Below are 23911 nucleotides of genomic sequence, written 5' to 3'. Positions count from 1 at the left end.
GGATACGGCTGCTCCTCTCTCCTACATGTCACCTTTCTGTTCTCCTCAGACAGAGAGAGGTGTCTGTTTACTGTGTTTGGGTCCAGTGTGAGATCACAGACATCTGATGGATGAAACCAGACACAATATTAGAAATCATCATCATTCACATTAGAATGTTAACTCACTTTTCACTAATTCATTTAATCTAGATGTTTCTAGGTATCAAAATGAGAAGTTAAGGTAACTTGAGACTTGTTGAATGATCATATGTTATACTGTATGGTAATATAAAACACACTTATTCCCATTAATTACACACACACACACACACACACACACACATTGTCAAAGCAACTCTTTGTAAACGTTGGTGTCCCTGGTTTCTGCTTCTGTAGAACTACAGATGATATTTATTATGACCAAGTCAGTAATGATGATGGTCTTTGACTTGAATTAAGACTTATTCTTAGTCATATTCTTCACAGCAGTCAAACACTCACATTTTCTAATCCCAGGTTTCATTGTGTACTCTCCACCATGTTCCACACTGTAGCGGTAAGCAGAAAAACAGACAGTCATTGAGGGATACACCTGAACTCTCACACACACACACACACACACACACACCTTTGGCCAAGTGGTGGTAAGAATGTTTGTCTTAACTAGCCTGAAAAGTCAAACATGTCTGATATGAACATTGACATAAACCCTCTACATACTTGAGTTTCTCCAGTCTGCAGTGTGGATCCTCCAGTCCAGCAGAGAGCAGTCTGACTCCTGAGTCTCCTGGGTGATTGTAGCTCAGGTCCAGCTCTCTCAGCTGTGAGGGGTTTGACTTCAGAGCTGAGACCAGAGAAGCACAGCCTTCCTCTGTCACTTGACAGCGTGACAGCCTGCAAAGAGTCAAATCATATTAAAACCACACTGCTATTCTTCGGTGGTGAAAATAATGGCAGTATATTTTTTCAACATATTCAGATACATCAGTGTCCTGAAACCTGCCATATCTATTCATAAATTAATGTAGCATTATTAGAAATGACAAATTATCAAAGTTTTGCCTGCAGATAGAAACATGTATAGTACAAATATTTGAGTACACCCTTGCTGTCTCTGCCTTGTCGGTTCCCCTCTTCCCACTGGGATTCTCTGCCTCTAACCCTTTTACAGGGGCTGAGTCACTGACTTACTGGTGTTCTTCCATGCCGTCCATGGGAGGGGTGCGTCACTTGAGTAGGTTGAGCCACTGACGTGGTCTTCCTGTCTGGGTTGGCGCCCCCCCCTTGGGTTGTGCCGTGGCGGAGTTCTTTGTGGGCTATACTCGGCCTTGTCTTCGGACGGTAAGTTGGTGGTTGTAGATATCCCTCTAGTGGTGTGGGGGCTGTGCCTTGGCATAGTGGGTGGGGTTATATCCTGCCTGTTTGGCCCTGTCCGGGGGTATCATCGGATGGGGCCACAGTGTCTCCTGATCCCTCCTGTCTCAGCTTCCAGTATTTATGCTGCAGTAGTTTATGTGTCGGGGGGCTAGGGTCAGTCTGTTACATCTGGAGTATTCTCTTGTCTTATCCGGTGTCCTGTGTGAATGTAAATATGCTCTCTCTAATTCTCTCTTTCTCTCTTTCTTTCTCTCGGAGGACCTGAGCCCTAGGACCATGCCTCAGGACTACCTGGCATGATGACTCCTTGCTGTCCCCAGTCCACCTGGCCATGCTGCTGCTCCAGTTTCAACTGTTCTGCCTGCGGCTACGGAACCCTGACCTGTTCACCGGACGTGCTTGTTGCACCCTCGACAACTACTATGATTATTATTATTTGACCATGCTGGTCATTTACGAACATTTTAACATCTTGACCATGTTCTGTTATAATATCCACCCGGCACAGCCAGAAGAGGACTGGCCACCCCTCATAGCCTGGTTCCTCTCTAGGTTTCTTCCTAGGTTTTTGGCCTTTCTCAGGAGTTTTTCCTAGGGACTTTTTCCCAGACACCGTGCTTCTTTCACATGCATTGCTTGCTGTTTGGGGTTTTAGGCTGGGTTTCTGTACAGCACTTTGAGATTTCAGCTGATGTACGAAGGGCTATATAAATACATTTGATTTGATTTGATTTGAGTAGACTGACCAGACCAGTTTAAAAGCAGTATCAGTCAAAAGACAGACAGTGAGGTATCAGATTTAGATTGTATTGAGTATACAGTCCACACCATATCTATTTTGACAGTGAAGCTAACATTTTAAATGTGGCTCTAAACTCCAACATTTTGGATTTCAGATCAAATGTTTCAAATGAGATGACATTGACGCATTTGCAGTTTGTTTTGGTTGTGTTTTGGGTTATGTTTTGCCAAATAGAAACTGAATGGTGGATGATGACTGGATTAATTTTCTGTCTAAGTGAATAGATAACATGTTTCTAACATGTTTCATTTCTACTAAATGAATCCTGATGACAACATGATTAATACAAATCATGAATGAATCATGAATAATAATGATGAGAAAGTTAGAGGCTACAACAAAACATGCTAACCTCTCACCATTACCAATAACAGAGGCTACAACAAAACATGCTAACCTCTCACCATTACCAATAACAGAGGATACAACAAAACATGCGAACCTCTCACCATTACCAATAACAGAGGCTACAACAAAACATGCTAACCACTCACCATTACCAATAACAGAGGCTACAACAAAACATGCTAACCTCTTAACATTACCAATAACAGAGGCTACAACAAAACAGGCTAACCTCTCACCATTACTAATAACAGAGGATACAACAAAACATGCTAACCTCTCACCACTACCAATAACAGAGGCTACAACAAAACATGTTAACCTCTCACCATTACTAATAACAGAGGATACAACAAAACATGCTAACCTCTCACCATTACCAATAACAGTGGATACAACAAAACATGCTAACCTCTCACCACTACCAATAACAGAGGCTACAACAAAACATGCTAACCTCTCACCATTACCAATAACAGAGACTACAACAAAACAGCTAACCTCTCACCATTACCAATAACAGAGGCTACAACAAAACATGCTAACCTCTCACCATTACCAATAACAGAGGATACAACAAAACATGCTAACCTCTCACCATTACCAATAACAGAGGATACAACAAAACATGCTAACCTCTCACCACTACCAATAACAGAGGCTACAACAAAACATGTTAACCTCTCAACATTACCAATAACAGAGAATACAACAAAATATGCTAACCTCTCAACATTGCCAATAACAGAGACTACAACAAAACATGCTAACCTCTCACCATAACCAATAACAGAGGATACAACAAAACATGCTAACCTCTCACCATTACCAATAACAGAGGCTACAACAAAACATGCTAACTTCTCACCATTACCAATAACAGAGGCTACAACAAAACATGCTAACCTCTCACCATTACCAATAACAGAGGCTACAACAAAACATGCTAACCTCTCACCATTACCAATAACAGAGGCTACAACAAAACATGCTAACCTCTCACCATTACCAATAACAGAGGCTACAACAAAACATGCTAACCTCTCACCATTACCAATAACAGAGGCTACAACAAAACATGCTAACCTCTCACCATTAACCTCAAATAAAAGGTGACATTCTGTACTGTCACCTAATATGAAACATTCTACCTCAAATCCAAAATGCTGGAGCATAGCACCAAATTTAAAATGTAAGCTTCACTGTCCAAACACATATGGTGTGGACTATGTGTGTCTGGTAAACACATGTGGATCTGGTGAACAGTTATCACTTGTTGACCAACTACAGGAATACTTACCTCAGAGTCTCCAGTTTACAGTGGGGATTCCCTAGTCCAGCAGAGAGCAGCTTCACTCCTGAATCCTTCAGGTCATTGTTACTCAGGTCCAGCTCTCTCAGGTGTGAGGGGTTTGAACTGAGAACTGAGGCCAACACTTCACAGAATGAGTCTGTGAGTTTACAGCCAGCTAGTCTGCCAACACAGAAGAAATACAATGACAGACAGGTTGTATTAAAAGTTATTCTCAGCTTTCCTAGCTTACACAGTTATGGTGCACGAATAATGTACACGCTGTGCATTCATGGCTCAATGCTACAACTTTACTGATCAGTTTGTATTGTAGTTTAAGAGTTTTCAGCTGATAGAAAGTTTAGTCAGCCAATGAAAATACTGTTGTTCCTACATTCAGTAAAGTTTGGTCTGAGGGATAGTCACATGAGTACTTACAGAGCCAGTTAGCCAGTGAAAATACTGCTATAACTACAATTTATTTTGGTGTGCGATATTTACAGTGATACTTACAGCGCTTTCCTGCAGCCTCTCACCGCTGGGAGCAGTCTCCTACGACCCTCCTCTGATGTCTTGTATTCCTTCAGGTTAAACACATCCAGAACCTCCTCTGATATCTGCAGCATGTAGGCCAGCGCTGAACACTGAGCAAGGGAGAGGTTTTTGGATCTGTTCTCTGACCTCAAGTACTCTTGGACTTCCTCCTGTACTGAATGGTCTTTCATCTCTATCAGACAGTGGAAGAGATTGATGCACCTCTCAGGGGACATGTTCTTCCTCTGCATCACCTTAAGAGATCGGATTGTTTTCTGGATGCTCTCCGGACTGCTTTCTGTCTGTGTCACCAGACCTCGTAGGAGTTTCTGATTGGACTCCAGTGACATGCCATGAAGGAAGCGGACAAAAAGGTCCAGGTGTCCATTCTTACTCTCCAAGGCTTTATCCACGGTACTCTTCAGCAGCTCATGCAAGGTTAGCTCTTCAGACACACCTCTAGACTTTCTCTTGAGGAAGGGCTTCAGTGCATCCATGTTCCTGGTTGTGTAACAATGGTACATGTAGACAGCTGAGAGAAACTCCTGAATGCTCAGATGAACAAAGCAGTACACCACTCTCTGAAATAACACAGACTCTTCTTTAAAGATTTGTGTGCACACTCCTGAGTACACTGAGGCTTCTTTGACATCAAGGCCACACTCTTTCAGGTCTTCTTCATAGAACATGAGATTACCCTTCTCCAGATTGTCAAACGCCAGCTTCCCCAGCTTCAGAAGAATTTCCTTATCTGACTCCATTAGCTCCTCTTGATCCATCTCATCTCTTCCATGATATTTCTGGTTCTTCAGGCTGGTCTGAATGAGCAGGAAGTGTATGGACATCTCAGTCAGAGTCGTGGGCATCTCTCTCCTCTTGTCTGTACTCAACATGTGTTCAAGGACTATTGCAGAAATCCAACAGAACACTGGCATGTGGCACATGATGTGGAGGCTCCTTGATGTCTTTATGTGTGAGATGATTCTGTTGGCCAGGTCCTCATCACTGAATCTCTTCCTGAAGTACTCCTCCTTCTGTGGGTCATTAAACCCTCGTACCTCTGTCACCTGGTCAATACACTTAGGGGGGGATCTGATTGGTTGCTGCTGGTCGGGAGGTTATCCATAGGAGAGCAGAGGGAAGCAGATTCCCCTTGATGAGGTTTGTCAGCAGAACATCAACAGATGATGTCTGGGTGACATCAGACACCTTTTCATTGTGCTGGAAATCCAAAGGAAGTCTCCTTTCATCCAAACCATCAAAGATGAACATAGCTTTACAGGCAGTGAGTTTCTTTGCATTGCCTATGTCTAGTTCTGTGTGGAAGTCATTTAAAAGCCTGAGAAGACTGTACTGGAGATCTTTGATCAAGTTCAGCTCCCGGAAAGGAAGCACAAATATGATCTCCACATCTTGGTTTGCCTTCCCTTCAGCCCAGTCTAGGATGAACTTCTGCACAGAGACTGTTTTTCCGATGCCAGCGATGCCCTTGGTCAGCACAGTTCTGATGCTTCTCTCTTGGCCAGGTAAGGGTTTAAAGATGTCATTGCAGTGGATTGCTGTGTCATGTGAGGTTGGTGTCCTGGATGCTGTCTCTAGCTGCCACACCTCATGTTCATTGTTAACACCTTCACTCTCTCCTTCTGTGATGTAGAGCTCTGTGTAAATCCTGTTGAGGGGAGTTTGGTTCCCTGCTGTTTCCATGCCTTCTATCACACATTCATACCTCCTTTTCAGACTGTCTTTATGGTTTACTATAGCTCTCTGCAGGCTGTCATCCACTACAAGGGAAGTGTAAAAGGATGTAGGGATGTGTATCAGACACATTCATTGACAGGTGGATCTTCCACAACTACAGTAACTTATATTATCTCATATTATTGTAGTTAACTACATTTAAATCATATTGAGGTATTGACTTAGCACAGGTCTGCAAGTGTTCTTACTGTTTTCAGAGCCTCTTGCATCATTGGGTTCCCCCAGGTGCTGTAGTACAGGAAGTGTTCTGGATCTCTTTCTACACTGAGGACAGTCATAGTCTCCTGAAGGAGCAGGTTTCTCCCAGTATCTGGTGATGCACTGTCTGCAGAACCTGTGTCCACAGGTGATAGAGACTGGATCCCTCAGAACCTGCTGACACACTGCACACCTGGACTGATCCTCTGGCAGAGTAGACCATCCACTACAGAGATAAAGGAGAGAGAGAGATACTGATCCTCTAACAGAGTAGACCATCCACTACAGAGATAAAGGAGAGAGAGAGATACTGATCCTCTAACAGAGTAGACCATCCACTACAGAGATAAAGGAGAGAGAGAGATACTGATCCTCTGGCAGAGTAGACCATCCACTACAGAGATAAAGAAGGGTGCAGTAATTCCTCTAATAAACACAGGTACAAGAAATGACACATTACTACAACAACAACAACAACAACAAACATCTAGTGACCTAAAGCCTTGACACTAATTATTTAACCCGTCTCCTCCCCTTCATCTACACTGACTGAAGGGGATTTAACAAGTGACATCAATAAGGGATCATTCACCTTGTCAATCTACGTCATGGAAAAAGCTTGTGTTCATAATGTTTTGTACACTCACTGTATAAAATATATGACATAAACAACAAATGATAAGCAGATGCTTTACAGTATATACTCAGATACACAAAATACATCAGGTTTCAGATCTTGAAGGTTCTCCTCTTCAATAGAAATATCATCAATTCTGACCAGTAACTTACCTGGGGTCAAAGGTCCCTGATCCATCACTAAAATGTATAGGATGATGCATAGAGGAGTCACTCTTCATGGACAGATGACTGGGTACAGGAGAGACTGGTCTCAGAGTTTGGTTGGAGAATCTGGAAAACATAATGAATCACCATCAAACTACATTATATAATAAATAAAACCATATTTCAATAGATAAAATACATTACATAAAGCACTAAAATATATGCTGACATAAAGCATTACATTATGTGCCATGACATAAAGCATTACATTATGTGCCATTACATAAAGCATTACATTATGTGCCATTACATTAATTAAGCATTGAATTATGTGACATTACATAAAGCATTACATTATGTGCCATTACATAAAGCATTACATTATGTGACATTACATTAATTAAGCAAAGAATTATGTGCCATTACATGAATTAAGCATTGAATTATGCAACATTACATGAATTAAGCATTGAATTATGTGCCATTACATTAATTAAGCATTGAATTATGTGCCATTACATTAATTAAGCATTGAATTATGTGCCATTACATTAATTAAGCATTGAATTATGTGACATTACATTAATTAAGCATTGAATTATGTGACATTACATTAATTAAGCATTGAATTATGTGCCATTACATTAATTAAGCAAAGAATTATGTGCCATTATATTAATTAAGCATTGAATTATGTGACATTACATTAATTAAGCATTGAATTATGTGACATTACATTAATTAAGCATTGAATTATGTGACATTACATTAATTAAGCATTGAATTATGTGACATTACAATAATTAAGCATTGAATTATGTGACATTACATTAATTAAGCATTGAATTATGTGACATTACATTAATTAAGCATTGAATTATGTGACATTACATTAATTAAGCATTGAATTATGTGACATTACATTAATTAAGCATTGAATTATGTGACATTACATTAATTAAGCATTGAATTATGTGACATTACATTAATTAAGCATTGAATTATGTGAAATAACATTAATTAAGCATTGAATTATGTGACATTACATTAATTAAGCATTGAATTATGTGACATTACATTAATTAAGCATTGAATTATGTGACATTACATTAATTAAGCATTGAATTATGTGACATTACATTAATTAAGCATTGAATTATGTGACATTACATTAATTAAGCATTGAATTATGTGACATTACATTAATTAAGCATTGAATTATGTGACATTACATTAATTAAGCATTGAATTATGTGACATTACATAAAGCATTACATTATGTGACATTACATAAATCAACAAACAGCAACAAACAAAATAAATGTAAAAACATTAAGAACACCCTCCTAATATTGAGTCACATACAGATACTGATTCACTTCATCTCAGTTCCACTTGAATCCTTAAGAGTCTATTGATGCACATACTTTATAGTATGTCTATATATACAGTACCAGTCTATGAGACTATAAGGAGTATCAGTACTGAGTCAATGTGCAGGGGTACCAGGTAGTTGAGGTAATAATGAGACTATAAGGAGTACCAGTACTGAGTCAATGTGCAGGGGTACCAGGTAGTTGAGGTAATAATGAGACTATAAGGAGTACCAGTACTGAGTCAATGTGCAGGGGTACCAGGTAGTTGAGGTAATAATGAGACTATAAGGAGTACCAGTACTGAGTCAATGTGCAGGGGTACCAGGTAGTTGAGGTAATAATGAGACTATAAGGAGTACCAGTACTGAGTCAATGTGCAGGGGTACCAGGTAGTTGAGGTAATAATGAGACTATAAGGAGTACCAGTACTGAGTCAATGTGCAGGGGTACCAGGTAGTTGAGGTAATAATGAGACTATAAGGAGTACCAGTACTGAGTCAATGTGCAGGGGTACCAGGTAGTTGAGGTAATAATGAGACTATAAGGAGTACCAGTACTGAGTCAATGTGCAGGGTACCAGGTAGTTGAGGTAATAACGAGACTATAAGGAGTACCAGTACTGAGTCAATGTGCAGGGGTACCAGGTAGTTGAGGTAATAATGAGACTATAAGGAGTACCAGTACTGAGTCAATGTGCAGGGGTACCAGGTAGTTGAGGTAATAATGAGACTATAAGGAGTACCAGTACTGAGTCAATGTGCAGGGGTACCAGGTAGATGAGGTAATAATGAGACTATAAGGAGTACCAGTACTGAGTCAATGTGCAGGGGTACCAGGTAGTTGAGGTAATAATGAGACTATAAGGAGTACCAGTACTGAGTCAATGTGCAGGGGTACCAGGTAGTTGAGGTAATAATGAGACTATAAGGAGTACCAGTACTGAGTCAATGTGCAGGGGTACCAGGTAGTTGAGGTAATAATGAGACTATAAGGAGTACCAGTACTGAGTCAATGTGCAGGGGTACCAGGTAGTTGAGGTAATAATGAGACTATAAGGAGTACCAGTACTGAGTCAATGTGCAGGGGTACCAGGTAGTTGAGGTAATAACGAGACTATAAGGAGTACCAGTACTGAGTCAATGTGCAGGGGTACCAGGTAGTTGAGGTAATAATGAGACTATAAGGAGTACCAGTACTGAGTCAATGTGCAGGGGTACCAGGTAGTTGAGGTAATATGTACATGTAGGTAGGGGTAAAAGTGACTAGGCTATCAGGATATAGATTACATCTCCTCATCCAAGGAGTGAACACACACACACAGAGGGAATGTGGTGTTTGTTTAATATTGTTTTAGGACTATGAAAATGGATAAAAGGATTAGCCTATGGATTATGAAAACAACCAAAAGAAATGTGAAAATGGGAGAGGAGAAATGACTAGAGACAGTGTTGTTTAACTCACTGACCATGACCCATGAGTTCTTCTTACCTTTGTTCAGTAGAAAAGTCTCCCTCTCTAAAGTCAATAGATAGACCCATAGACTGGTCACTCTTCATGGACACACAGCTGGGAACAGGGGAGGCTGGTCTCTCCTGCTTGATTGGTCTTCAACACAACAGAGACAAACATTACATCTCTCATCTACTCTGATCTCAGATGGGAAACATAAGAAGAGTTCCAAAACGCAACATATCACTTTACAGAAATGTTGGTAAATGAGATTTTATTGTTTAAAGAAATTAGGAAAGATATAGTTTTTTTTCTTTCACTATCTAATCATGGCATGGGGTTGATCAATGACAGACATGTATTTGTTTAAAATCTATCACTTGATGGTTTCATTTCAGAGAGACAAATAATAATGGTTTTTTTGCAAAATGCTGTATATCTGCCTGAATCTAAATTGACTTGATTTGCCCTGATGAAATATGTATCAACCCCAACAAGAAAAATCCCTTAATTATAATCCACATTATTTTCCTGCAGTGAGAAACTGGGTCAAATTAAGATATGGCATCTGTAAATGCATTCATCTTTAGATATCTAGGTGAGACAACCACATATCAAAGTCAAATAAACAGGATACTAACATTCCATTCCTTATAAACAATGGACATATTGCGTTTCGCAAATAAAAAACTGTTTTATACACATCTCAAATCTATTAATAAAAAATGTGATAACATTAATATTGAAGGAACACACCCATAAGCAATCTGATGAAAAAACAAATGTGATTTTTGGGGGGGATAAAGCTTTTTGGAAATAAACTTAATAATTATTCAACAAAATTGTAATCTCACCTCTTAGCTTTGGTGTCATGTTCCCCAGAGAGACTCATTTTAGAGGCAGGGCCCCCTTCCTTCCTCTCCCCAGAGAGACTCATTTTAGAGCACTGACCCCTGTAAACAGAGATCCAACATGTTGGTTGTGGTTAACACAGTGACAACTAAACAGAGATCCAGCATGTTGGTTGTGGTTAACACAGTGACAACTAAACAGAGATCCAGTATGTTGGTTGTGGTTAACACAGTGACAACTAAACAGAGATCCAGCATGTTGGTTGTGATTAACACAGTGACAACTAAACAGAGATCCAGCATGTTGGTTGTGGTTAAAACAGTGACAACTAAACAGAGATCCAGCATGTTGGTTGTGGTTAACACAGTGACAACTAAACAGAGATCCAGCATGGTGGTTGTGGTTAACACAGTGACAACTAAACAGAGATCCAGCATGTTGGTTGTGGTCAACACAGTAATAACTAAACAGAGATCCAGCATGTTGGTTGTGGTTAACACAGTGACAACTAAACAGAGATCCAGCATATTGGTTGTGGTTAACACAGTGACGTCCTAAACAGAGATCCAGCATGTTGGTTGTGGTTAACACAGTGACAACTAAACAGAGATCCAACATGTTGGTTGTGGTTAACACAGTGACAACTAAACAGAGATCCAGCATGTTGGTTGTGGTTAACACAGTGACGTCCTAAACAGAGATCCAGCATGTTGGTTGTGGTTAACACAGTGACAACTAAACAGAGATCCAGCATGTTGGTTGTGGTTAACACAGTGACAACTAAACAGAGATCCAACATGTTGGTTGTGGTTAACACAGTGACAACTAAACAGAGATCCAGCATGTTGGTTGTGGTTAACACAGTGACGTCCTAAACAGAGATCCAGCATGTTGGTTGTGGTTAACACAGTGACAACTAAACAGAGATCCAGCATGTTGGTTGTGGTTAACACAGTAACAACTAAACAGAGATCCAGCATGTTGGTTGTGGTTAACACAGTGACAACTAAACAGAGATCCAGCATGTTGGTTGTGGTTAACACAGTGACAACTAAACAGAGATCCAGCATGTTGGTTGTGGTTAACACAGTGACAACTAAACAGAGATCCAGCATGTTGGTTGTGGTTAACACAGTGACAACTAAACAGAGATCCAGCATGTTGGTTGTGGTTAACACAGTGACGTCCTAAACAGAGATCCAACATGTTGGTTGTGGTTAACACAGTGACAACTAAACAGAGATCCAACATGTTGGTTGTGGTTAACACAGTGACGTCCTAAACAGAGATCCAGCATGTTGGTTGTGGTTAACACAGTGACAACTAAACAGAGATCCAGCATATTGGTTGTGGTTAACACAGTGACGTCCTAAACAGAGATCCAGCATGTTGGTTGTGGTTAACACAGTGACAACTAAACAGAGATCCAACATGTTGGTTGTGGTTAACACAGTGACGTCCTAAACAGAGATCCAGCATGTTGGTTGTGGTTAACACAGTGACAACTAAACAGAGATCCAGCATGTTGGTTGTGGTTAACACAGTGACAACTAAACAGAGATCCAGCATGTTGGTTGTGGTTAACACAGTGACAACTAAACAGAGATCCAACATGTTGGTTGTGGTTAACACAGTGACAACTAAACAGAGATCCAGCATGTTGGTTGTGGTTAACACAGTAACAACTAAACAGAGATCCAACATGTTGGTTGTGGTTAACACAGTGACAACTAAACAGAGATCCAGCATGTTGGTTGTGGTTAACACAGTGACAACTAAACAGAGATCCAGCATGTTGGTTGTGGTTAACACAGTGACGTCCTAAACAGAGATCCAGCATGTTGGTTGTGGTTAACACAGTGACGTCCTAAACAGAGATCCAGCATGTTGGTTGTGGTTAACACAGTGACAACTAAACAGAGATCCAGCATGTTGGTTGTGGTTAACACAGTAACAACTAAACAGAGATCCAGCATGTTGGTTGTGGTTAACACAGTGACAACTAAACAGAGATCCAGCATGTTGGTTGTGATTAACACAGTGACAACTAAACAGAGATCCAGCATGTTGGTTGTGGTTAACACAGTGACAACTAAACAGAGATCCAGCATGTTGGTTGTGGTTAACACAGTGACAACTAAACAGAGATCCAGCATGGTGGTTGTGGTTAACACAGGGACAACTAAACAGAGATCCAGCATGTTGGTTGTGGTCAACACAGTAATAACTAAACAGAGATCCAGCATGTTGGTTGTGGTTAACACAGTGACAACTAAACAGAGATCCAGCATGTTGGTTGTGGTTAAAACAGTGACAACTAAACAGAGATCCAGCATGTTGGTTGTGGTTAACACAGTGACAACTAAACAGAGATCCAGCATGGTGGTTGTGGTTAACACAGGGACAACTAAACAGAGATCCAGCATGTTGGTTGTGGTCAACACAGTAATAACTAAACAGAGATCCAGCATGTTGGTTGTGGTTAACACAGTGACAACTAAACAGAGATCCAGCATATTGGTTGTGGTTAACACAGTGACGTCCTAAACAGAGATCCAGCATGTTGGTTGTGGTTAACACAGTGACAACTAAACAGAGATCCAACATGTTGGTTGTGGTTAACACAGTGACAACTAAACAGAGATCCAGCATGTTGGTTGTGGTTAACACAGTGACGTCCTAAACAGAGATCCAGCATGTTGGTTGTGGTTAACACAGTGACAACTAAACAGAGATCCAGCATGTTGGTTGTGGTTAACACAGTGACAACTAAACAGAGATCCAACATGTTGGTTGTGGTTAACACAGTGACAACTAAACAGAGATCCAGCATGTTGGTTGTGGTTAACACAGTGACGTCCTAAACAGAGATCCAGCATGTTGGTTGTGGTTAACACAGTGACAACTAAACAGAGATCCAGCATGTTGGTTGTGGTTAACACAGTAACAACTAAACAGAGATCCAGCATGTTGGTTGTGGTTAACACAGTGACAACTAAACAGAGATCCAGCATGTTGGTTGTGGTTAACACAGTGACAACTAAACAGAGATCCAGCATGTTGGTTGTGGTTAACACAGTGACAACTAAACAGAGATCCAGCATGTTGGTTGTGGTTAACACAGTGACAACTAAACAGAGATCCAGCATGTTGGTTGTGGTTAACACAGTGACGTCCTAAACAGAGATCCAGCATGTTGGTTGTGGTTAACAAAGTGACAACTAAACAGAGATCCAGCATGTTGGTTGTGGTTAACACAGTGACAACTAAACAGAGATCCAGCATGGTGGTTGTGGTTAACACAGGGACAACTAAACAGAGATCCAGCATGTTGGTTGTGGTCAACACAGTAACAACTAAACAGAGATCCAGCATGTTGGTTGTGGTTAACACAGTGACAACTAAACAGAGATCCAGCATATTGGTTGTGGTTAACACAGTGACGTCCTAAACAGAGATCCAGCATGTTGGTTGTGGTTAACACAGTGACAACTAAACAGAGATCCAACATGTTGGTTGTGGTTAACACAGTGACAACTAAACAGAGATCCAGCATGTTGGTTGTGGTTAACACAGTGACAACTAAACAGAGATCCAGCATGTTGGTTGTGGTTAACACAGTGACGTCCTAAACAGAGATCCAGCATGTTGGTTGTGGTTAACACAGTGACGTCCTAAACAGAGATCCAGCATGTTGGTTGTGGTTAACACAGTGACAACTAAACAGAGATCCAGCATGTTGGTTGTGGTTAACACAGTAACAACTAAACAGAGATCCAGCATGTTGGTTGTGGTTAACACAGTGACAACTAAACAGAGATCCAGCATGTTGGTTGTGATTAACACAGTGACAACTAAACAGAGATCCAGCATGTTGGTTGTGGTTAACACAGTGACAACTAAACAGAGATCCAGCATGTTGGTTGTGGTTAACACAGTGACAACTAAACAGAGATCCAGCATGGTGGTTGTGGTTAACACAGGGACAACTAAACAGAGATCCAGCATGTTGGTTGTGGTCAACACAGTAATAACTAAACAGAGATCCAGCATGTTGGTTGTGGTTAACACAGTGACAACTAAACAGAGATCCAGCATATTGGTTGTGGTTAACACAGTGACGTCCTAAACAGAGATCCAGCATGTTGGTTGTGGTTAACACAGTGACAACTAAACAGAGATCCAACATGTTGGTTGTGGTTAACACAGTGACAACTAAACAGAGATCCAGCATGTTGGTTGTGGTTAACACAGTGACAACTAAACAGAGATCCAGCATGTTGGTTGTGGTTAACACAGTGACGTCCTAAACAGAGATCCAGCATGTTGGTTGTGGTTAACACAGTGACAACTAAACAGAGATCCAGCATGTTGGTTGTGGTTAACACAGTAACAACTAAACAGAGATCCAGCATGTTGGTTGTGGTTAACACAGTGACAACTAAACAGAGATCCAGCATGTTGGTTGTGGTTAACACAGTGACAACTAAACAGAGATCCAGCATGTTGGTTGTGGTTAACACAGTGACAACTAAACAGAGATCCAGCATGTTGGTTGTGGTTAACACAGTGACAACTAAACAGAGATCCAGCATGTTGGTTGTGGTTAACACAGTGACGTCCTAAACAGAGATCCAGCATGTTGGTTGTGGTTAACAAAGTGACAACTAAACAGAGATCCAGCATGTTGGTTGTGGTTAACACAGTGACAACTAAACAGAGATCCAGCATGGTGGTTGTGGTTAACACAGGGACAACTAAACAGAGATCCAGCATGTTGGTTGTGGTCAACACAGTAACAACTAAACAGAGATCCAGCATGTTGGTTGTGGTTAACACAGTGACAACTAAACAGAGATCCAGCATATTGGTTGTGGTTAACACAGTGACGTCCTAAACAGAGATCCAGCATGTTGGTTGTGGTTAACACAGTGACAACTAAACAGAGATCCAACATGTTGGTTGTGGTTAACACAGTGACGTCCTAAACAGAGATCCAGCATGTTGGTTGTGGTTAACACAGTGACAACTAAACAGAGATCCAGCATGTTGGTTGTGGTTAACACAGTAACAACTAAACAGAGATCCAGCATGTTGGTTGTGGTTAACACAGTGACAACTAAACAGAGATCCAGCATGTTGGTTGTGGTTAACACAGTGACAACTAAACAGAGATCCAGCATGTTGGTTGTGGTTAACACAGTGACAACTAAACAGAGATCCAGCATGTTGGTTGTGGTTAACACAGTGACAACTAAACAGAGATCCAGCATGTTGGTTGTGGTTAACACAGTGACGTCCTAAACAGAGATCCAGCATGTTGGTTGTGGTTAACACAGTGACAACTAAACAGAGATCCAACATGTTGGTTGTGGTTAACACAGTGACAACTAAACAGAGATCCAGCATGTTGGTTGTGGTTAACACAGTAACAACTAAACAGAGATCCAGCATGTTGGTTAACACAGTGACAACTAAACAGAGATCCAGCATGTTGGTTGTGGTCAACACAGTGACAACTAAACAGAGATCCAGCATGTTGGTTGTGGTTAACACAGTCACAACTAAACAGAGATCCAGCATGTTGGTTGTGGTTAACACAGTAACAACTAAACAGAGATCCAGCATGTTGGTTGTGGTTAACACAGTAACAACTAAACAGAGATCCAAGCATGTTGGTTGTGGTTAACACAGTGAACAACTAAACAGAGATCCAGCATGTTGGTTGTGGTTAACACAGTGACAACTAAACAGAGATCCAGCATGTTGGTTGTGGTTAACACAGTGACTACTAAACAGAGATCCAGCATGTTGGTTGTGGTTAACACAGTGACAACTAAACAGAGATCCAGCATGTTGGTTGTGGTTAACACAGTGAACAACTAAACAGAGATCCAGCATGTTGGTTGTGGTTAACACAGTGACAACTAAACAGAGATCCAGCATGTTGGTTGTGGTTAACACAGTGACAACTAAACAGAGATCCAGCATGTTGGTTGTGGTTAACACAGTGACAACTAAACAGAGATCCAGCATGTTGGTTGTGGTTAACACAGTGACAACTAAACAGAGATCCAGCATGTTGGTTGTGGTTAACACAGTGACAACTAAACAGAGATCCAGCATGTTGGTTGTGGTTAACACAGTGACGTCCTAAACAGAGATCCAGCATGTTGGTTGTGGTTAACAAAGTGACAACTAAACAGAGATCCAGCATGTTGGTTGTGGTTAACACAGTAACAACTAAACAGAGATCCAGCATGGTGGTTGTGGTTAACACAGGGACAACTAAACAGAGATCCAGCATGTTGGTTGTGGTCAACACAGTAACAACTAAACAGAGATCCAGCATGTTGGTTGTGGTTAACACAGTGACAACTAAACAGAGATCCAGCATATTGGTTGTGGTTAACACAGTGACGTCCTAAACAGAGATCCAGCATGTTGGTTGTGGTTAACACAGTGACAACTAAACAGAGATCCAACATGTTGGTTGTGGTTAACACAGTGACAACTAAACAGAGATCCAGCATGTTGGTTGTGGTTAACACAGTGACAACTAAACAGAGATCCAGCATGTTGGTTGTGGTTAACACAGTGACGTCCTATACAGAGATCCAGCATGTTGGTTGTGGTTAACGCAGTGACGTCCTAAACAGAGATCCAGCATGTTGGTTGTGGTTAACACAGTGACAACTAAACAGAGATCCAGCATGTTGGTTGTGGTTAACACAGTGACAACTAAACAGAGATCCAGCATGTTGGTTGTGGTTAACACAGTGACAACTAAACAGAGATCCAGCATGTTGGTTGTGGTTAACACAGTGACAACTAAACAGAGATCCAGCATGTTGGTTGTGGTTAACACAGTGACAACTAAACAGAGATCCAGCATGTTGGTTGTGGTTAACACAGTGACGTCCTAAACAGAGATCCAGCATGTTGGTTGTGGTTAACACAGTGACAACTAAACAGAGATCCAACATGTTGGTTGTGGTTAACACAGTGACAACTAAACAGAGATCCAGCATGTTGGTTGTGGTTAACACAGTAACAACTAAACAGAGATCCAGCATGTTGGTTAACACAGTGACAACTAAACAGAGATCCAGCATGTTGGTTGTGGTCAACACAGTGACAACTAAACAGAGATCCAGCATGTTGGTTGTGGTTAACACAGTCACAACTAAACAGAGATCCAGCATGTTGGTTGTGGTTAACACAGTAACAACTAAACAGAGATCCAGCATGTTGGTTGTGGTTAACACAGTGACAACTAAACAGAGATCCAACATGTTGGTTGTGGTTAACACAGTGACAACTAAACAGAGATCCAGCATGTTGGTTGTGGTTAACACAGTGACAACTAAACAGAGATCCAGCATGTTGGTTGTGGTTAACACAGTGACGTCCTAAACAAAGATCCAGCATTTTGGTTGTGGTTAACACAGTGACGTCCTAAACAGAGATCCAGCATGTTGGTTGTGGTTAACACAGTGACAACTAAACAGAGATCCAGCATGTTGGTTGTGGTTAACACAGTAACAACTAAACAGAGATCCAGCATGTTGGTTGTGGTTAACACAGTGACAACTAAACAGAGATCCAGCATGTTGGTTGTGGTTAACACAGTGACAACTAAACAGAGATCCAGCATGTTGGTTGTGGTTAACACAGTGACAACTAAACAGAGATCCAGCATGTTGGTTGTGGTTAACACAGTGACAACTAAACAGAGATCCAGCATGTTGGTTGTGGTTAACACAGTGACGTCCTATACAGAGATCCAGCATGTTGGTTGTGGTTAACACAGTGACAACTAAACAGAGATCCAACATGTTGGTTGTGGTTAACACAGTGACAACTTAACAGAGATCCAGCATGTTGGTTGTGGTTAACACAGTAACAACTAAACAGAGATCCAGCATGTTGGTTAACACAGTGACAACTAAACAGAGATCCAGCATGTTGGTTGTGGTCAACACAGTGACAACTAAACAGAGATCCAGCATGTTGGTTGTGGTTAACACAGTCACAACTAAACAGAGATCCAGCATGTTGGTTGTGGTTAACACAGTAACAACTAAACAGAGATCCAGCATGTTGGTTGTGGTTAACACAGTAACAACTAAACAGAGATCCAACATGTTGGTTGTGGTCAACACAGTAACAACTAGTTCTTGACTGTCAATTGTTCTATTTTATTCATTATCTCTTTGAGAAATAAAACATTTACTAACAGACATAGAAACAGTCAGGTGATTTAATGCATCACATGAACATGTAGTTGTGACATTTCATCTCCATGGTAACTGTCAATAATAATAATAAGTCACTGTTTGTTAAGGTAGTTATAGACAGTACAGCAACAATAATAATAATAATAATAATAATAAGTCACTGTTTGTTAAGGTAGTTATAGACAGAACAACAACAATAACAATAATAATAATAATAATAATAATAATATTTCACTGTTTGTTAAGGTAGTTATAGACAGTACAGCAACACAAGGCCATGTCTCACACGTATTTGTATTCACTAACAGTAGAATATTTATTGTCTTTCAATCTGTTCTTTTCTAAACGTATCTGAGAATGTAGACAGAAGGGCTAAAACGGACATGATTGATCCGAGGGGGAAATCATTATATTATGTAAAGTAGGCTAGGTTATAATGTATAATGGCGTTTTGTTAGTGATATGCAGATCAAGGTCTATACCTCGGCTATAGCCTACATATCATAGATGACCAGTCTAAACCTGTTCAGATCAACATAATGTTATAGTCCTACCAGTAGCAGGACAGAGAATGTACTGTATATAACCTATATATCATAGATGACCAGTCTAAACCTGTTCAGATCAACATAATGTTATAGTCCTACCAGTAGCAGGACAGAGAATGTACTGTATATAACCTACATATCATAGATGACCAGCCTAAACCTGTTCAGATCAACATAATGTTATAGTCCTACCAGTAGCAGGACAGAGAATGTACTGTATATAACCTACATATCATAGATGACCAGCCTAAACCTGTTCAGATCAACATAATGTTATAGTCCTACCAGTAGCAGGACAGAGAATGTACTGTATATAACCTACATATCATAGATGACCAGCCTAAACCTGTTCAGATCAACATAATGTTATAGTCCTACCAGTAGCAGGACAGAGAATGTACTGTATATAACCTACATATCATAGATGACCAGCCTAAACCTGTTCAGATCAACATAATGTTATAGTCCTACCAGTAGCAGGACAGAGAATGTACTGTATATAACCTACATATCATAGATGACCAGCCTAAACCTGTTCAGATCAACATAATGTTATAGTCCTACCAGTAGCAGGACAGAGAATGTACTGTATATAACCTATATATCATAGATGACCAGTCTAAACCTGTTCAGATCAACATAATGTTATAGTCCTACCAGTAGCAGGACAGAGAATGTACTGTATATAACCTACATATCATAGATGACCAGCCTAAACCTGTTCAGATCAACATAATGTTATAGTCCTACCAGTAGCAGGACAGAGAATGTACTGTATATAACCTACATATCATAGATGACCAGCCTAAACCTGTTCAGATCAACATAATGTTATAGTTCTACCAGTAGCAGGACAGAGAATGTACTGTATATAACCTACATATCATAGATGACCAGCCTAAACCTGTTCAGATCAACATAATGTTATAGTCCTACCAGTAGCAGGACAGAGAATGTACTGTATATAACCTACATATCATAGATGACCAGCCTAAACCTGTTCAGATCAACATAATGTTATAGTCCTACCAGTAGCAGGACAGAGAATGTACTGTATATAACCTACATATCATAGATGACCAGTCTAAACCTGTTCAGATCAACATAATGTTATAGTCCTACCAGTAGCAGGACAGAGAATGTACTGTATATAACCTACATATCATAGATGACCAGTCTAAACCTGTTCAGATCAACATAATGTTATAGTCCTACCAGTAGCAGGACAGAGAATGTACTGTATATAACCTACATATCATAGATGACCAGTCTAAACCTGTTCAGATCAACATAATGTTATAGTCCTACCAGTAGCAGGACAGAGAATGTACTGTATATAACCTACATATCATAGATGACCAGTCTAAACCTGTTCAGAACAACATAATGTTATAGACCTACCAGTAGCAGGACAGAGAATGTACTGTATATAACCTATATATCATAGATGACCAGTCTAAACCTGTTCAGATCAACATAATGTTATAGTCCTACCAGTAGCAGGACAGAGAATGTACTGTATATAACCTACATATCATAGATGACCAGCCTAAACCTGTTCAGATCAACATAATGTTATAGTCCTACCAGTAGCAGGACAGAGAATGTACTGTATATAACCTACATATCATAGATGACCAGTCTAAACCTGTTCAGATCAACATAATGTTATAGTCCTACCAGTAGCAGGACAGAGAATGTACTGTATATAACCTACATATCATAGATGACCAGTCTAAACCTGTTCAGATCAACATAATGTTATAGTCCTACCAGTAGCAGGACAGAGAATGTACTGTATATAACCTACATATCATAGATGACCAGCCTAAACCTGTTCAGATCAACATAATGTTATAGTCCTACCAGTAGCAGGACAGAGAATGTACTGTATATAACCTACATATCATAGATGACCAGTCTAAACCTGTTCAGATCAACATAATGTTATAGTCCTACCAGTAGCAGGACAGAGAATGTACTGTATATAACCTACATATCATAGATGACCAGTCTGAACCTGGTAGAGTTTCACTCCAACCCTGTTCCTGGAGCGCTACCCTCCGGTAGGGTTTCACTACAACCCTGTTCCTGTAGCGCTACCCTCCGGTAGGGTCTCACTCCGACCCTGTTCCTGGAGCTCTACCCTCCAGTAGGGCTACACTCCAACCCTGTTCCTGGAGCGCTACCCTCCGGTAGGGTCTCACTCCAACCCTGTTCCTGGAGCGCTACCCTCCGGTAGGGTTTCACTCCAACGCTGTTCCTGGAGCGCTACCCTCCGGTAGGGTCTCACTCCAACCCTGTTCCTGGAGCGCTACCCTCCGGTAGGGTTACACTACAACCCTGTTCCTGGAGCGCTACCCTCCGGTAGGGTCTCACTCCAACCCTGTTCCTGGAGCGCTACCCTCCGGTAGGGTCTCACTCCAACCCTGTTCCTGGAGCGCTACCCTCCGGTAGGGTCTCACTCCAACCCCAGTTGTAACTAACCTGATTTATCTTAGAAACCAACTAATTATTTTAATCAGGTGACTAGTTTTGAATAGGAATGAAAACCTACAGGATGGTATCTCTCCAGGAACAGGATCGGAGAGCCCTGTTTTAGAAGATGCATAAAATCCATCTCCCAATTTTTTCTGACTATTCAGCTTCAGCTAACCGTGCTAAAATCTTATTAGAAATCAGGTTTTTTTGTAACAGTAACGTTACCATTTACCTGGTAATTAAATATAATTTATTTAGAATTGATCAGAATAATGTTTGTTGTATTCTCAAATTGAAAGTGCTCCCTCGCACTCCTCAGCACCACACCCATGGGGATAAGAGATCATAGATCAAACCTACTCTTGACTATTAAATGTCTGACTACGACCTAACTTTATAATAGTGTGTAAGTAGCTTCTAGACTTACCAGTCTGCTCGTCTTTCCTTCAAATCAATACTTTTACCCGACTTCTAATGTTGCCGAGAAATGTGCTCCACAGTTTCAACATCCCTTTTGTACATCAGCCCACAAACTTCCTTTCAACCTCATGAGGAAATGACATAACAGAATTCCTAAACCCAGAGACCAACATCCCTGGTCTACTGGGACCGCTGGGGAAGCAGACTGTAGGAAGTAGACCGATGCTGTGATTTGGGGTTTGAGAAGTCAGAAGTGAAAAATTCCTCCTTAGTTGTACATTTTCTCTAAATCTAAAGGTAAAACCCAGATTCCAGCCAATGTCTTAAGTATTTGAACATGTTATTACTCCAACTTCGTGAAAGAGACAAACTGACACGTTATTATTTTAGTCAAAAACGACTTTATATCGAAGGAGTGTCTTTGGTTTGACGGCTTGCACATACGCAGTTCTACATACTTTTGTATATCTTGTGTGTGTGTATATATATATATATATACACACACACACACGCACACGCACACGCACACACACACACTAGATATGCAAAAGTATGTAGACACCCCTTCAAATTAGTGGATTCGACTATTTCAGCCACATCCGTTGCTGACAAGTGTATAAAATCGAGCACACAGCCATGCAATCTCCATAGACAAACATTAGCAGTAGAATGGCCTTACTGAAAAGCTCAGTGACTTTCAACGTGGCACCGTCATAGGATGCCACCTTTCCACAAAGTCAGTTCATCACATTTCTGCCCTGCTAGAGATTCCCTGGTCAACTGTAAATGCAGTTATTGTGAAGTGGAAACATCTTGGAGAAACAACGGCTCAAGCGTGAAGTGGTAGGCCACACAAGCTCACAGAACGGGGCAGCCAAGTGCTGAAGCGCATTTTCTGGAGTAATGAATCACGCTTCACCATCTGGCAGTCTGACTGTCACGTCTGGGATTGGCGGATGCCAGGAGAACACTACCTGCCCCAACGTATACTGCCAACTGTAAAGTTTGGTGGAGGAGGAATAATGGTCTGGGGCTGTTTTTCCATGGTTCGGGCTAGTCTCCTTAGTTCCAGTGAAGGGAAATCGTAACGCTACAACATACAATTACATTCTAGATGATTCTGTGCTGGCAACTGTGGCAACATTTTGGGGAAGGCCCATTCCTATATCTGATTGACAATGTCCCTGTGCACAAAGCGAGGTCCATAGAGAAATTGTTTGTCGAGATTGGTGTGGAAGAAATTGACTGTCCTTCACAGAGCCCTGACCTCAACCCCGTTGAACACCTTTGGGATGAATTGGAACGTCAACTGCGAGCCAGGCCTAATCCCCCAACATCAGTGCCCGACCTCACTAATGCTCTTGTGGCTGACTGGAAGCAAGTCCCCGCAGCAATGTTCCAACATCTAGTGGAAAGCCGTCCCAGAAGAGTGGCGGCTGTTATAGTAGCAAAGGGGGGACCAACTCCATATTAATG

At 40.9% G+C, this 23911-nt stretch overlaps 1 pseudogene; it reads right to left on the bottom strand.

Moving 5' to 3' along the window:
* Positions 1 to 4305: 4305 nt before the first annotated feature.
* LOC115186546 (NLR family CARD domain-containing protein 3-like) lies at positions 4306 to 10033 on the bottom strand (annotated as a pseudogene).
* Between the last annotated feature and the right edge of the window lie 13878 nt (positions 10034 to 23911).

This window comes from Salmo trutta, unplaced genomic scaffold (assembly GCF_901001165.1).
Source record: "Salmo trutta unplaced genomic scaffold, fSalTru1.1, whole genome shotgun sequence".
NCBI classification, from domain to species: domain Eukaryota; kingdom Metazoa; phylum Chordata; class Actinopteri; order Salmoniformes; family Salmonidae; genus Salmo; species Salmo trutta.
The sequence above is the reverse complement of the archived record's forward strand: the minus strand, read 5'-3'. Positions and strand labels throughout refer to the sequence as shown.